This window comes from Piliocolobus tephrosceles, chromosome 15 (genome assembly GCF_002776525.5).
Source record: "Piliocolobus tephrosceles isolate RC106 chromosome 15, ASM277652v3, whole genome shotgun sequence".
Lineage (NCBI taxonomy): Eukaryota > Metazoa > Chordata > Mammalia > Primates > Cercopithecidae > Piliocolobus > Piliocolobus tephrosceles.
The window spans coordinates 91,601,654-91,619,203 of record NC_045448.1 but is presented as its reverse complement, the minus strand read 5'-3'; the positions used below and the strand labels follow the sequence as shown (position 1 = coordinate 91,619,203).

General features: G+C 40.0%; 1 long non-coding RNA gene and 1 gene segment (V, D, J or C); one reads left to right on the top strand and one right to left on the bottom strand.

The window, feature by feature from the left end:
- Nucleotides 1-4,841, bottom strand: part of LOC113220071 — a 40,934-nt gene extending 36,093 nt beyond the window's left edge. Inside the window, exons 1-2 of the long non-coding RNA XR_003307020.1 lie at nt 4,790-4,841; nt 3,495-3,568 (exon numbers count right to left, since the gene is read on the bottom strand). This is a non-coding gene — a long non-coding RNA (uncharacterized LOC113220071). The remainder of the gene's footprint in view (nt 1-3,494; nt 3,569-4,789) is intronic.
- LOC111534338 overlaps nt 1-17,550 on the top strand; it is a 783,107-nt gene that overhangs the window by 245,337 nt on the left and 520,220 nt on the right.

The window sequence follows — 17,550 nt, the reverse complement described above, 5'->3', positions numbered from 1 at the left end:
ATTGGTTTCATCTCGATAGCCAGGTTTCTTATTTTCAAAGTCCTTAACTTACATCTGTCAAGTTGTCTTTTTGCTATGTAAGGTAGAATTTTTATGATATGGCTCTGATGACTGGAGGAACACCAGGGTTCTTGATCTCATGACAATTTGGATAAAACAACAAAGACACGAGTGAAGTGGTTTAAGGAGAGAAAGGTTTAATATGCAAGAAGGAAGGAAGAAGAAAACAGTTCCTCCATACAGAGACAGAGAAAGGCAGGATTCAAACCAAGAGAAAACTCCATGTGTAGCAGAAAAGAGGCTTCTATATGAGGAGGCTGGAGGAAATGGTGTCTGATTTGCATAGGACTCTGGGGATTGGTTTGACTAGGCATGTCATTCATGTAGCCTGCAATGTAACTGGTCTTCTCACCGTAGTCTTTTAATATGCAAACACAGGGTGCCAAAATATTCTATACACATGGGGACATGTGGGGACAGCCATGTTGCCAGGCATACGTGGGAGCAAGGAAGAAGATGGTGGGAATTGCCATGTTTGGCTGGACTCAGTTTCTAATGGGCAGAATTTGCATATCAAAGCTTGCCAACCTGGCCCTAGGAGCCAGGGTTTTCCTGCTAGATAAGAAACTTTTCTGGAGCTGCTTTAAAGAAGGAAAACCTTCCCAAGTTCCCCCTTTCCTCTCTATCTGCCTATAATAATTCCTTAATAACTCCTATAACATTTGGGTTCCAGAGACAAGGACATGGACATCTTTTGGGGTGGGGACATCATTCATTCCACTGCCATTAACATATTCCCCAAACTTGTCCCTCTCCAAAGTAAAATTTTAAAAATCGCAAAGTATTTTTATGAAACAAGAGAGCTGGACCAAATCTTAGACTCAGGTTTCTTCAAATTGTGAGCTGCAACTGTTGAGGTATGATCACTCCACTGTCTCTAATGTAGATTTATTGATGTGTAGACAGTTTTAGAGGATTTTTAGGTCTGTGACCCAGTGTAAACAAAGGAGTGTCTGAGACCGGTCTCAATCAATTCGTAGGTTTATTTTGCCAAAGGTAAAGCTTATGGCCTGTGACACAGCCTTAGGATGTCCTGCAAATATGTGCCCAAGGTGATAGGATTACAAGTTGGGTTTAAACACTTTGGAGAGACAGAAATTACGAGGAAAGACATAAATCAATACATGGAAGATATATATTAGTTTGTCCTGGAAAGGTGGGATATCTTGAAGCAGGGGTTTCCAGGTCATACATGGATTCAAAGGTTTCCTGACTGGCCACTGGTTGAAAGAGTTAAGCACTGCCTAAAGAGTTGAATTCATCATAAAGAAATACTTGAGTTTAGATAAGGGTGCGTGGAAGCCATGGTTCTTGTCATGTGGAAGAATCCTGTGGGTAGCAAAGTAGATGGTGAATGATGCCTATCAGACGTTAAGAAAAAAATGTCAGATTCTTTGGAAAAGACTTAGTAAGGGGAAGAGATTCCTCAAGAATGAAAATTTCCCTCACTACAGGCAACTTTGTAGGGCCACTTCAGAATATGATGAAGAAAAATCTTTAGGGTAAAATATTTAGATTTTCTTCAGGGCCTATTCTCTGTCATGTTGGAGTATGGTATCTTATTGCTACAAAGCATCTGTTTTGTCAGTCTAAAGATCTCTGTTGTAATGGTAATGCTGGTCAGTTGTGTCTGAACTCCAAAGGGAGAAGAGTATAATGAGGCACATCTAAACCCACCTCCCTGTCATGGCCTAACCTAGTTTTTCTTTTTTCTTTGAAGTTATCTCTGCCAGGAGAGGAGACCTTTCAGCTGGTTGGTGGATTACAACTTATCTTTTTGTTTTAACAAACAGAACAACAATAACAAAAAATCACCTCATAAATTCAATCTAAAATAGATTGGTTAAAAAAAATTAAGCGCTTCCTGAATATTCCTACATGTCAAAGAGAGAGAAGTGATAAGAATAAAGATGGGAAATACCTCTCATAGAAAAGATAAATGATTTGTTTTACTATCTTAGTTCGGGTCCACCAGCAATGAGGATTCCTGTTTAGGCAGCAAATTTACACTGGGAAGAAAGGAGGAAAATGAGGAAGGGAACAGAATATGAATGGTAAAAGACACATCAACAACCCACCTGACACAAGAGAAATGAAGATCACCCACATGTGGAAACATGGACTAAATTCCTCTGGGGTGTTCCACCTGAGAGATGAGGAAGCCGGGGTATGTATACACCTCATCCTATCCTCACTGATTGTGAGCTGTCCCTCTTGTTCCATTTCAAGCTGCTATAAAAGGTTCCTTGTCACCGTGTAATCCATAAAGAACAGAAACGAATTTTTCCACACCTCTGGGGAATGGGAAATTTAAGATCAAGGCATGGGCAGTTTAAGGTCTGCTTTCTCTGCTTTCAAGATGATGCCTGGAGTATTGACTCCTTCAAAGAAAGAAAGGCCTTGTCTTAACATGACAGATGAACAGAAGAGAGAAAAAGATTCCAGCCTCATAAGCTCTGTTTATTGTGTCATTAATGTATTCCTCTAGAGGGCTCCACCCTCATGACCTAAACACATCCCAATAGGCCCCACCTGGCAATACCATTACACTGAGATTTAACTTTACAACAGATGGATACTGGAGGACATAGTCAAACCATAGCACTTTCCTAAGAGATGCACATTCCAGGCCATCTGGCTAGCAAGGCAGGCAAGCAGATCTCTCTGCCCAAGGTCATAAAGAACCTTAGACACATATACGGCCATTGGAAGTGAGCACAGGTACAACAAAGGGGAAAGCCCTAGATTACAAATGGGGACTGCTACATTCATCATGGTACAGTTAACCTTAGAATAACTTTGGTTTTAAATTTGCAGATTCATGTATATTTTCTTCTGTGTGTGTTACCTGTGAGCAAGCACTTTATAAGTAGTAAATATATTTTCTGACTTTTATGGTTTTCTTAATAACATTTTTTTCTTTAGCATACTTTATTGGAAAAATAGAGTTTACAATTGTATAACTAAAAAAGGGGTTAATCAACTATTTTATCACTAAGGCTTCCATCAAAAGTAATCTATTACTACTTAAGTTAGGGATGCAAAAGTTCTACACAGGTTTTCATCTGCACCAGTGTTCAGGGCCCCAACCTCCACGTTGTTCAGGGGTCAACTGCTTTTTCAGTCTATAGCTGCATCTCTCTGGAACAGCATCTTGGCAGGTGGGTTGCAAGTAAAGGAATCCAGAAAATAACATTTCAAACTATGCTGCATTTGTATGATGATATGTAAAACTCACAGCATTTAGAAAACAGCAAATGCATAAAAAGACTTTTCCTAAATATCCTTTATCTACCTAAAACCAAATTTTTCAGAAGGAAACATATTTTCAAGAAAATTCTTCCTGAGAATTTTTATCGGGGACAATTAACGTAAAACAGGAAACAAAAATAGAAGAGACTGGAAGTTGATACTTTAACCAGGCAGGTGCTTACCTGTTCTCTTGAGGATGCACTTCTATTCTCATCTATTCTCTCCCAGTTGCCTACACTTCCCGATTCCCTCTTCCCTAGAAAATAAATATAAACACCTGGATTTCATTGACTTATCAGGTCATCACCCTGGGATGATATCCCACTGCACTTTAAGTTAATTTTGTTTCCATTTTCTTTTATTAATCTTCCTTTTGTCGGTTTATTTTCAGCAAGCAATTAGAGGACAAATGGAACTTTCTTCCTTTCTCCCAATATAACCAGTTCTCTTAAAATTCAGGCTGCTTACAAAGCAGCAGGAAGGTTTGTGCACAGGCTACAGCATTGTGATTTGGCTCCACTAGTCAGGCATCAGTAAAATTTTGTGGAGCCCTAGGCTGCAGCCCACTGATGCTGACATAGTTGGATCCACTTCCTCTGCTACTGAGCCAGGCTGGGACATTTTTGGGCACATTAGAGATATTAGATATAATGAGCGCAAATTCCTGTCCAGTTTCATCTGGATACAACTGATTTCTCCATGTACATGGGCAGTTGCGTGATAAAGGACTGTCTCTTTCCTAATGATGTTAACAGGGAGGCTGGTGTCTGGGTCAAGATGATGTCCCCAGTCACTGATAAAATGTAAAAGAGGAAAGTGTCATTGATGGTGCATGGCAGAGACATGCTCCGTACAGTGGCCACCCTCATTAAGAGAGATGAACTTTGGGAAATAATACTCAATGGCAGAAAAGAAGGTAGACTATGAAGGTGCCCAAAACAAGAATAAGGTGCAGCTCATTTAGTCTCTGGATATTAAAGAGACCCATCACTCTTGATAATGGTGAATCTGTGAGTGCTGCATGCATTGAGAAAATTCAGTGTCATCTTTGTGTATTTGGAGTAAATTGCTTTAACTAATACTGGTAAGAACAATGGCATAACACCATCACCTAATACTTACAAATATATGGAGCATCATGTCAATATATTTTATTTCTAATTTTTTTAAAGGAACTATTGATAAATTTACAGAAAAGTTGCAAGTATATGACAAATACCCCCTTCCCTAACCGGAATCAGAGGAGAGTCTTTTAAATACCTTAGAATTGTACTATCTAAAATTTTACTATGTGCTTCCTACAAAAAAGAATATCCCCCTAAATACTCCCCATACACCAATGAAATACGTTACTCCATCGACTCCTGAGGAATATTTCAAATTGTCAAAAAATAATCTAAACAATGTCTCTCATAACAAAATAGTCCCCAGTACAAACACATTCTCTGCAGACAAATTTCTGCTACCCTGATCTTACCTGGGACACCTGGGGACACTGAGCCACTGCTGAGTTACTGACATGAGCCAGCCCTGCAGCTGTGCCCAGCCTGCCCCATCCCCTGCTCATTTGCATGTTCCCAGAGCACATCCTCCTGCCCTGAAGACTTATTAATAGGCTGGTCACACTTCATGTAGGAGTCAGAACCACTCAGGACACAGCATGGACATGAGGGTCCCCGCTCAGCTCCTGGGGCTCCTTCTGCTCTGGCTCCCAGGTAAGGAAGGAGAACAAGGGGAGTTTACACAGCCCAGGGTTCTGGGTACTACTTCACTATTCAGGGAAATTCTCTAACAACATGACTAATTGTGTGGACATTTGTTTTTATGTTTCCAATCTCAGGTGCCAGATGTGACATCCAGATGACCCAGTCTCCATCCTCCCTGTCTGCATCTGTAGGAGATAGAGTCACCATCACTTGCAGGGCAAGTCAGGGTATTAGCAGTTATTTAGCCTGGTATCAGCAGAAACCAGGAAAAGCTCCTAAGCTCCTAATCTATGCTGCATCCAGTTTGCAAAGTGGGATCCCATCAAGGTTCAGCGGCAGTGGATCTGGGACAGAATTCACTCTCACCATCAGCAGCCTGCAGCCTGAAGATTTTGCAACTTATTACTGTCTACAGCATAATAGTTTACCTCCCACAGTGTTACACACCCGAACATAAACCCCCAGGGAAGCAGACGCGTGAGGCTGGGCTGCCCCAGATGCTCCTCCTGATGCCTCCATGGGCTGAGAGTGTTCCTCAGATGCAGCCACACTCTGATGGTGTTGGTAGAGGGGGACATGAAGTCACCTCTGGACCCTAATTCTTTTCTCTTTCTCAGCCCCAACTGCACAGACATAGCAATGCCTCTGCTGATTTACTAAAGACAGAGATCATGACACCTGAGGAGTCTAGTTTATGACTTCAGTTGGAGTTTATATAACACAGAAGAAGCCAGTGTAGATATTCTAAGCAGGAATTGTCTTAATACAGAGAATTAGAGTAAACTACTGAAGTCTAAATAAAATGTAGAGATGAATCTCTAAATTTGTTTTATTTGCATAGAAATATTTCTCAAATGGGACATACAGGAAATATCAGTGGTCTTCAATATGTTGGAAGAACAAAGAGAAAGGTAGCATTTTATGAAAGAGGGAAAATGTTACCTATGGCTCTTTGAGAAAGTTCATTGGCATGAGGAAGAATTGCAAACTGGCAAGCTCAGGCTGGTAAGCAGTAGTGGACAAAGTGAATCCTAGAATTATGTCAAGTTATCTCAGAAGTTGTGGATCAATTTGATTTCAGCTTACAAGAAGCCAAAGCAGTGAAGCTTGCAGAGAATTTTGTTATTGAAATGCCAGGGATTTGGTGTAGATCCTGCAGCTCAGCACACAGAAAGCCAATCACTAAGACAACAAGCATTGCCAAGGAACAAGCGTTAATCAGGTGCTGTAGCCGAGGAGACGGGACATCATTCGCAAATGTATCTCCCTGAACTACTAAAATTAAGGGTTTACATAGCAAGGAAGAAATGTGGGAAAACAAGAATTATGGAGGAGTAAGAAAGAGAATTTAGTCAACAGGAAGCAGGAGGTCAGTTAGGCAATCATAATGGGTGAAAGTTCTGATGTCTCACTGTCCTGATTCAGTGATATGTAAATTTCAGCTCCTTGATAGTATCTGGGAGACCTGATGGTTGGTTTACTGAAAAAACAGCTCAGGTAAGACAGATGTAACTATCTTGAGTTTTAAGACTGAGGAAGTCAATTTCTATGTTTATTCAAAAAACCATAAACATTAGTTCTGTGGGATAATAGGGCCTATTTCAATTGCATTCTAGAAACAATATTTTTCACCCTGAGTGTATTTCTCCTCTGATTTCTTGTCTTTGTTGTGTATGACAGAATGATCCAATTCCTATGATTAATCTTCACACTACAACCTTTAAAAGCCAAGGATATAGTATTTAGGAAAGTTGATATTAGAAACAGGATTCTCTGGTGCTCCCTCAGAAAACAGAATGCATCTGCCCCTGAAGTATGGGCTATGTAACGGTGTGGTCCTCAGTCCTGTCTGGAAACTTAAGTCTGGGGTTGCTGAAGTTCTCAGCTTCCTAGAGTATCTTTCCAGGTGTTTCTCCAGTCCTCACCTTTGTCTCTGTGCCTGTCTTAGGTACCAATGGATAATATTGAGTCTTCTTTTTCTGACTTCCAAATCTCATGGGCGGACCTCTTATTGGTCAACTCTACAGGACACGAGAGGTAAGGAGGGATATTTACATAAGTTAAAATGATTTTCTCCCAAAAAGGCCATTTAAAAAAATTATGTTTGAAGCCACATATTGAAAACACATCCAGTTTTGTTTTCTTATTAATGCAAACTTACATTTGCAAATATTTTCAGGATTGTAAAGCTTGAAAACATATTTATTTGTCCATGGAATGATCAAACCCCTCTATAATTAAATGGAGTAATATTTTCTTGAAAATTTGTACTTATTGAATTAAAGGAATATATTTAACATTCGTGAAGCTGTGTTACAAATTATTGGACTTAAATTCAACTGTGTGGTTTCATTTGGGAGGTTGATGTCTCCTGTGACCTGTCACAAGAATCTTGTGTAATGTTTAGTCACTGCTGTTCAGCATTGTCATTAAACAATTGATATCTACAGGCTGAATACAAGTTCAGTGCCCTGTAGAGGAACCACTCAGCAGAGCCCTTCCTTGATCAGCCAGATGACTGTGAACATGAGCATCCATGAACATGAAAATAAAAGTTTACTGTTATCAGCCACTGAGTTGTGTATTTAACCAGTTACCAAAAATTAATGCATAAATGCTTCCAGATACAGTATTTACACCTCTTCCTATATAAACATATGTATTTTTTCTTAAATTGGTGGTATAAATAGGAATATTTTATAATCAAATTATGAAGTTATTAAGAGAAAAATACAAAATTAAAACATTAGTTTTCAATAAAAAATTAAAACTTACCTTATTTATGGAAAAATGTGTGTATATATTTAAGATACAGAGAAGTGAATATATATTTATTTGATAAAATTTTGGCTACAAATATGTAGAGTATTCATATTTACATTCATTCTATTATATATGCAATATATACATATTTATAAAATATCTGAATTATATACATTTAAATAATTGTTGTTACATTCCACAAATAAATTGTATTCTGGACAACATATAATTCATACTCTTGCTACAGAAAATTTCTTTGTGGCCTTTATTTTTAAAATTTTACCAAATCGTTGTCCTTACCTAAAATGTTTTTCCAATCCAGTAGAGGTCCAAGGGTAGGACTAGAGAAAATTTTGACTAATGTTAAATATTAACCATTGCATCCTATGAAAGTCTCCATTATGTTCATGCTTACAATGATGATATGCCAAATAGAGTTCTCAGAACAATGGATGCTGGATGGAGTCACATCAGTGCCATTGTCAAGGAAGCCCTGGATATGTAAAAATCATAACATGGGTAAACTGCAAGGATTACATTTGATGATCACACTGCAAAGAGAACAGCAATTTAATAATATTGGCTGTTGGTTTTCATAGATCATCAGGCCTTACAAGAAAGGCAACAAGATGATTTCAGACAAAGTCATTCTGCAAGAGCTATGACTAGAAGTTTCAAAAATGAACCATAATCGAGAAAAAAAAAAAAGCTTTCCAAGTGAATATTAATTGAAATGCCATTAATGAGCAGGGGCTTTTAACAATGAGGATGATTCAACATATGGACTTCAGTCAGTCACCTTTCCCAGCTTTCCCAGAGAGTCTCACGAACCAATGTTATGGAGGTCCCTGTGGGGACTCAATAATATGAGTTTCAACTAACTGATATGTACAGGGCTACTGGCTCTTCTGAACACCTAATTTGCCAAGAAAACTGACCCCTCCAGAACCCTTAACATTGTACCACACATCAGGGCCTGGTATCGGGTGATTCCAGTGGACCTCTTGTAGCATGAGGAGAGCAGTGGTTATTTTACTATATATGAGTTTGCCTTGCTTTTCGGTTATGTTTCTGCATAAAATATTATTTGAGGATTTTCAAAGTGTTTTCATCAGAGTCAGGAAGTTCTTCCATAATACGGCTTTGGATCAAGCAACTTATTTAACTCAAAAAAGGTGAAGCAAAGTGTAGCTCATGGTCTTCTCATGTGCACAAGTACAGCTTTCCCTACAGACAGAGAAAATACCATTATCAGTTGAGCAAAGCTCACACACAAACCCTTGTTCTATTGAATTGCTATGCTGTCAGATGTGGTGGAGGCTCTGAAACACTAACTGTGTGAATGGTGCTTTTACTCCCATAAACAGAATATTTATATCTTGAAAATGAGCTGTAGACTCATCATTGTTATGTCAACTGAACAGCTTGAAATACTCGATTTCTGTTTTCTCGGGGCTGTGGTTTTCTGGTTGATGATTCTGAATCCAAAGAGTTGACATAACAATTGTTTCATTAAATTGGAAGAAACGATATGATAAGCATGTGACCATTTAGACTTAATACAATACTGGACAAGCTGTCAACACAGGGCATTAGGGTATGTGCTGCAGTCATAGATGTAGTCCATATAAAGCAAGAGCAAATAGAATTGATGTTCCATATTTTAGAGAGGAAGTACAGAAAATATGGACCCTAGGGGACCTTCTGGAATGTTTCTATTTATTGCCATTTCCACTGGTAAAACTCAGAGAAGATTTCAACAGTCATCGGGATGAAGTTCTAGGGATCACAGTCATGTGAGGCATTCCCTGCACTTGGATCTCCAGTGAAGCAAAGGGAAGATGAAACGCATAGTGGGATATGGAGGTGTAAACACCAGAGACAGCCTCCTGGTCAGCTGTCATGACATGAGTGAGACTAGGAGACAATGAGTGAGTGAGGGAGACATGAGTGAGACTGGGAGACAATTATGCTGCACGAAAGTCACCAGCCAAGAAAGAATATGTGCTATGTTCTCTTTATGTGAAATTCTTAAAAAGAAAGTGGAATCTATATGAACAATAAGCCAACCAAGGATTTTCTGTTCTGTGAAGTGGAAAGCAAGTTGATTCCTGAAGAGCAGGACAAAACTTTTTGGAGTTGTAGAAATGCTGTGTGTATTGATTTTGCTTACAAGAATGCATTCATTTATAAAACCTTATTTAACAGTACACCTAAAATCAGTGTATTTGATTGGAATCTTTATTTTTCAATAAAATTGGTTAACAGTGAATAGTGAGTAATTGCAAATCCAATAAAGTAACGTTGTCTTCACATCTTTTATTCTTGCAGTGTACTGGAAGCTACATGAGCCAAAAGTTATTTCTGGGAGATAATCACAGCCTGACACTAAAGAATTGTGTATCTTCTGGCAATAGCTCCCTTTTCCAGGTATTTTTGGATTTTTCCAAGAATTTAAATGTATTTCACAGGTTAAATCAAAATGGTAGGCTTTTAATACACATTTCTTATTTATATCAGCTAAAATTCTAAGCAATAAAAAGTGATTAAAAATTAGTAAAGAATTTAAATGCAAGGAAATATTTTTTAAGTTAGGGAAAGAGACCCAACATATCTTACGGTTCATATACATTTTTCGTAAATTAAAATTACCTATCAAGAGTTCTTATAAAATCTCTAACACTTTTTACAATGTGTGTTCACTAAATGTTTAGATATACAGATGGACTCCATTTTTCTTTTTTCTTAAATTTTTTTATATTCATAACAGATGCCAGTCTTTAATTTATTTGTTTGGTTATATCCATATTAATTTTTGGACTCCAGGATGTTATGACCTCCTATCATAATTCTGAGAGTATTTTTTTGGTTCACGTGAATCTTTGTGTAATTTTGATAAGCAGCTTGTCACTAAACACCAAATATAAAATTGGAGTTTTTTTTCTGGGTAACTTTTTATTACAGATTTCTTGTTACTTTTGAGGCAAGACATAGGCAGGACTTTACTCTGGACCAGATGTGAGGCTGGCCAAAACAGGAACAGGGTTCTGGAAAGGCCCTCTTCATAAGGCATGCTCACTAATGCCAGGACAGTTTACCACTGCCATAGCAACATCCAGAAGTCACAGCCCCTTGCTATAGCAACACCTGGAAATCCCTGCCCCTGCCATGGCAACACCTGGAAGCTGGGGCACACCACCCACTTTCTAGCTATTTCTGAACAACCCACCCCTTAATTATCACATGATTAAAAGTAGGTATAGATGTGACTGTAAAAGTGCCCCTGGCTGCTCCTCTCGGCCCTCTGCCTATGAAATACCCCTGCTCTGCAGGAGTAGTCACAGAGTGTAACACCACTGCCGCCTCAATAAAGCTGTTTTCTTCTATCACCGGCTTACTCTTTCATTCCTTCCTGAGCAAAGCTGAGAACTTGCCTTGCGTCAGTATTGAGTCAGCCACTCACCACTAAAGATGGTGAGAGGCAGCCTTTGATGTGGCAATGAGATGGCAGAAACAGCGGAGAAGCAAGACAGCAAGACACAGCACGAGATGGCACTGTATGAGAAGAAGGACACAGTGATCAGCAACGGGCAAGACGGCTATTGGAGACGTGGCAAGACAGAGACCAGTGAGAGAGGGCGAGACAGTGATCAGCGCTACAGTCATCGAAGCTACAAAGTTGCTAACATTGCAGAGCTGTTAGCACTGGCCAGAGGCTATTTTAAGAGCCATCATCTTTCCTGACAGGCGGTGGGGCCCTGGGGATGGGCAAGTGGCCACAGAGCCACTGTGTCATGCAGGGCAGCCGCTCCGTGCTCCAGTTCCCCCACGGGAACCCAATCCACCCAAGCTGGGGACCCTGGAGAGATCTTCATGCAGGCCCCATGTTAGAGACTGCTTGGCACCATTTTGGCTCCTGCACACCTGTAAGGGTCCCCTCTACCCACTTGTCCTATATCGGATGATCCAGGGAATAAGGCCTTTGGCTAGATAGTCCATTTGAAGTCCCCCATAGCACACCTGACTACATCCTCATTCCTCTTTCTCTTAGTCATTTCTCCTCCAATGCCATTTTATTTAACCATCAGCCATTTATCCTATTTTCTGCCCTGATATATATGTTTGGTGTGCAGTTTTGACTTTGGCTCACTGCTAATTAGGTTTGTGCAATTGTTTAAGTCAGGACACTTGGATGTAAGAATTCTCCTGTTCTGTTGACTCTAAGAAGCCAGAGTCACATTGTTCTACGGCCCCAACCAGGCCTTTGGGGCTCACTGTTGGCCACCCCACTGAAGCTCCAGGATTTTCTGCATTGTTCAGTCCCTGGATACTCCAGGATTTCCTGGCATTTGGTGTGGGGACACTCTTAGGCTGATACTTGGGTACTCTGGCTTTTTAGCATTTGGTATTTTAGGCCTGTATCTGGATGCTCCAGAGTTTTCAGCCTTGACATTCCTCCTTGGATTGTGCATTGGAGGCTCAACCTACAGGAATCTTGGTTTGGTTTGCCTTTTCTTATTTTCTACCCTAAAGTTATCATTTTCCATAATTGTTTCCTTATTGTCACTTTATTTACACGTTTTCTTCTACATTTTACTTAATAAAAGTATTGCTTAAAGCCCAGTGCGGTGGCTCATGCCTGTAATCCCAGCACTTTTGGAAGCCAAAGTGGACGGATCATTTGAGGTCAGGAAGACCAGCCTGGCCAACAGGGTAAAACCCTGTCTCTTCTAAAAATACAAACAAATGAGCTAGACGTAGTGGCACATGCCTGTAATCCCAGCTACTTGGGTGGCTGAGGCACGAGAATCACTGGAACCCAGGAGGCGAAGGTTGCAGTGAGCCAAGACTGCACCATGGCACTCCAGCCTGGGTGACAGAGGGACAGTTTATCTCAAATAATAATAATAATAATAATAAATAACAATTTAAAAATAAATAATACAAATACTGCTTTAGTCATTTTTTTTCACTAACAACTGCTTACATTCCACTTTCACGTCTTGCTAACTATATGTACACCTTCCACGCAGGAAGTGGAAATCTGAGATGAGAACAATGAGGGCCCAGTCACTTTTCCTCTTGTTGGACTTAGAAAAACTTCTGTGTCCAGTAGAAATCCTTGTTAGAATTGGGAACAATGGTGAGCATCACAGAGGACTTGCTACTAGGGTGTCTATTAGGTTATTGGAGCAAATTCAAATTCAACTTAAAGAAAAAAACTCATTTTCTATCACAACACTGCTTGGGTTCAGCACAAATTAGAAAACCAAGAGACTTGTCTTAAAAACGATTCCATACGTTATAATACTATTTTACATTTTGACTTATTCTGTAAAAAAGAAAAGTCGTCTCTTGTGCACATTCTTTTATGGTCCTTTACTGCCTCCTGTTATTAGCCGGGTGTGGTGACACATGCCTGTAATCCCAGCAAGTAGCTTGGGATTCCCAAGTAGGGAAGCTGAGGCAGGAGAATTGCTTGAACCAGGGAGATGGAATTTACAGTGAACCAAGATCGTACCACTGCACTACAGCCTGGGCGACAGAGCAAGATACTGTCATTTAAAAAAAAAAAAAAAAAAAAAAAAAAAAAAAAAAAAAAAAATTGTAGCTTTGAAGCTTGGAATTTTAAACATCTATTTGACGAGAAATTCATAGTTCTTTCTCTTTAAAATAATGCAATGTTTCTTTCAAGAATGAGCCTGGTTTGATGCCTCTCTCCCCAACATGATACAAGTGTGGCATAAATCTATGAAAAATTCCATTTCCCTGTGCCTACAACTACTACCTGGGATTGAAAAACTTCTTCCCTTGCTCTAGTCCTTTCTTCTACACCTAGTTCCACCTAATCTGTGGCTCAAAACAATACTTGTCAGGAAAGATTCTGGAAAGAGCAAGAAAGACTTCCTTAGAGGTGTCAGAGATTCCTGTACCAATATCTGCCCATCTCTAGAGGGGGTTGTGAGTATGAGGAAGACCAGAGCTTGTAAATCTTCTACTTGCTTTTACTCCCACTGTATTTCCTAACAACAACCACAGCAACACCTGTAACATCATAGGACAAACGTTTACTACTTCCAAGGCTTTTGTCTCAGTAAATCTCCTCTACATCTACCTCAGACAGCTAGGTTTCATACTCTTACAAATAGTACTGTAGCTTTCTGTTCATAATTGCAAAAGCAGACAAGACCCAGTGTAATACAGGCATTCCTTAAGCCGGTTACCATTCAGTTTTTGGATCACCATTGCACACACATACCCAGCATATGTCTAATATATATGTAGAAATCCATATATGCAAGAGTTACAATAGCTTGTGTTTTCTGTTGTTATTGTATTTTCCTCTTATATCATCTTCTCCTATTTGTCATTAAAAAAAAATCTGTTCATGTCAATCTAAATTAATTATTGGATGATCAGTAGATAAAATATTTTATTTGATAACACAATGACCCAATGAATATGTTTCTTTTGCAAGACATAGTCTTCATTTTCAAGATAACAAGTCTGACAAAATTATATTGGAGCAAGTCCACAAGTAGTGATGGTAACTTATCCTTATTGTCCTGAGGCAAGAATAAGACAAAAGATAACAAGGTAGAATAAAGATTACATAAGAAAGAAGGGCAGCAACAGTACATGGTAACCTTTTATAGGGTAACATCTTGATAATGGATGATGAGAAGTAATGAGTTAGACAGGGATGGGTGAGAATGATTGAAGGTCTGAGTACTTTAGCACAGATTAAGACCAAATCATTAGGATTTAAAGAATTGTGTAGAGTTAGTGAAGGAAAAGCCTTAGAATTAAATCTGGCTGTGGATAAAACATTCTTGGAGTAGATTGAAGACTCTTTTCTGTGCTAAGTAAGTATATTTATGATAATGATGACTATAGTGCTGAATATTTAATCAATAAAAACAAAATTAATTGTTGCATACATAATGTCCTGAATACTATTGTAAATGTTTTATCTTATTTTCTATAAACTGCCTACAGCACTGTAAGGTAGGTACCACTATTGTCACAGTCACACAGATATGGAAACTGAGACACAGGAAAGTTAAGTTACTTGATCAATTTCAAGCAATCGGCAAGCCATGGAGCATCTATGTCAGGGCCTGACAGGACATGTGACTGTAAACAGAAGTTTTTCACTTTTAACTCAAAGAGGGTATGTGTCTGGGTTAATGGAAAGCTTCAAGACCCTCACAAAACATTACTAATAGGCAAATGAAAAGTGTATCTGGAAGATTAAGTTTTAACAGACTCTTCGTTTTGATAGACCCAATAATGCACTTAGGGAGATGACTGGGCATAATGAGGATAGGAAGAGAGAAATGAAAACAAGGCCTCTTATATTGTTCTTAACAGCCTTGTGCCAAACATCATCTGGGTGGATTTAGGTGATTGAGGAGAAGAAAAACACAGAAGTGAAATTCTGTGAGCACAAGGGGGAAGTTCTTCACTCAGACTGAGCCAACAGACTCTTTTGACCTGACAACCAGGGAGGCGCAGGATGCTCAGTGCAGAGAGGAAGAAGCAGGTGGTCTCTGCAGCTGGAAGCCCAGCTCCCACCCCAGCTGCTTTGCATGTCCGTCCCAGCTGCCCTACCGTCCAGAGCCCATATCAATGCCTGGATCAGAGCTCTGGGGAGGAACTGCTCAGTTAGGACCCAGAGGGAACCATGGAAGCCCGAGCGCAGCTTCTCTTTCTCCTCCTACTCTGGCTCCCAGGTGAGGGGAATATCAGGTGGTTTTGCACATTAGTGAAATCTCCTGACACCTATAGAAATATAATTAAAATTCAATGTAGATCAACAATTTTGGCTCTACTCAAAGACAGTGGGTTTGATCTTGATTATATGAGTGCATTTCTGTTTTCTTTCCAATTTCAGATACCACCGGAGAAATTGTGATGACGCAGTCTCCAGCCACCCTGTCTTTGTCTCCAGGAGAAAGAGCCACCCTCTCCTGCAGGGCCAGTCAGAGTGTTGGCAGCAGCTTAGCCTGGTACCAGCAGAAACCTGGGCAGGCTCCCAGGCTCCTCATCTATTATGCATCCAGCAGGGCCACTGGCATCCCAGACAGGTTCAGTGGCAGTGGGTCTGGGACAGACTTCACTCTCACCATCAGCAGCCTGGAGCCTGAAGATGTTGGAATTTATTACTGTCAGAAGTATAATGACTGGCCTCCCACAGTGATTCAACATGAAACAAAAACCTTGACAAGACCATCAGTGTTTATTAGATTACACCAGCTGCTTCCTTTAAAGACAGCTAGTGGGGTGGCCACTCAGTTTTAGCATCTCTGGTCTATTTGGACATTTTAGAGTTCAAGTTCTCAAGTCCAAAATTACTTATGTTAGTCCATTGCATTATACCATTTCAGCCTGGCTATTTTGTTCATTTAAACGCATTTTAGAAGGCATCTCTGTTTATGGCATCACAAAGAGTTTAATAAATCTTCTGTGCAAAAAATAAACAACAAACACACTTTTAAAGCTGAAATATCAAAACTATTTCAGCACTCTGAAAATTGGCGAAACATAAAATAATTAAGGATGCATATTCTTTTGTCCGGAGCCATGAGGCCTGGAATTAGCCGACCTCTGTTGCTTGATCTCCGCAAAGCGGAGACAAGATGGCACATTTCCAGGTTCTTTATTATAAATTGTTCCCGCGCGTGCCTAAAGCTTTTCCCGTGCACGCCTAAAATTTTTCCCGCGCGCGCCTAGACTTTTCCCACGCGCAGCAACCTTTCCCGCGCGCGCAAACATTTTCGCACCCAGGAAGATATGCAGCCTACGGCGCAGGCGCGATCCTGCGCCCGGGAAAATTACAAACCCACGGCGCGTGCGCAATTGTAATTTGAGAGAACCCAGCCCCCCGTTACTGCCCTGGCCCAACCTCTTCCCCTGCCAGCCTATATAAGGCATTGCACTGCCACCATTAAACGAGACTTGATCAGGCTATTTGTCTTGTCTCCATTTCTCGTGTTTTCTTGTCTCCTCCATTCCCACTCCCCCTTTCAGGGTCCGTTCGACTGTCCTGCAGGTCAGGACATTCTTTATAGAAAACAAAAGTACTAGTGTTTTGAGTTAGGACAGAAAAAGTCTGTAGCCTTTTGCCTGTGACAGCAGCCTTCTATTCCCAGTTCAGTCAACATGAATTACAGAACTGGAGTTTTACCAGTGTGAGGATAGCAAATGAAACTGGCAGCTTGCTGCCAAAGGGAGTGGACTTGAGTAAAGCCAAGGAGTGGAAAAAAATTCTTCAGTGTTTCCAGTTAAACATGTAGAACTCCATAGGAAATAAACAGAAAAAGTCCACAGCTTTGCTAGTCCAAGATGATGCCCTGTTGGGGTCAAGTAGTCCATCTGCTGACAGCAAATAGCAGATTCCTGGATAAGATAGACCCATATTGCTGAAACAATCTCTGCACACATTCCTAGTGACCTAGAAGCTATAGATACGAGTGATGAGAACCAGGAGTTTCCAGTTCAAAGTGAAACCAGAGAGAGGTAAGAACTAGCTGCATTTTGCATGCAGTTTGCTTTTTAAACTACACACAGATGGGTTGACAGAAGACAGATTTATAACCTCCAGATATTTCAGCAAAACATCTCAAATCATTGCTGACCACTTCACTATGCAGATACATGTACAGTTCCTATAAATTCAAACTAAGAATTAATATTAAGAATAAAAAGAAGCAGAGACATCTGTGGTCAAACACCATGTGAGATACAGATTTTTCAATATCATGCA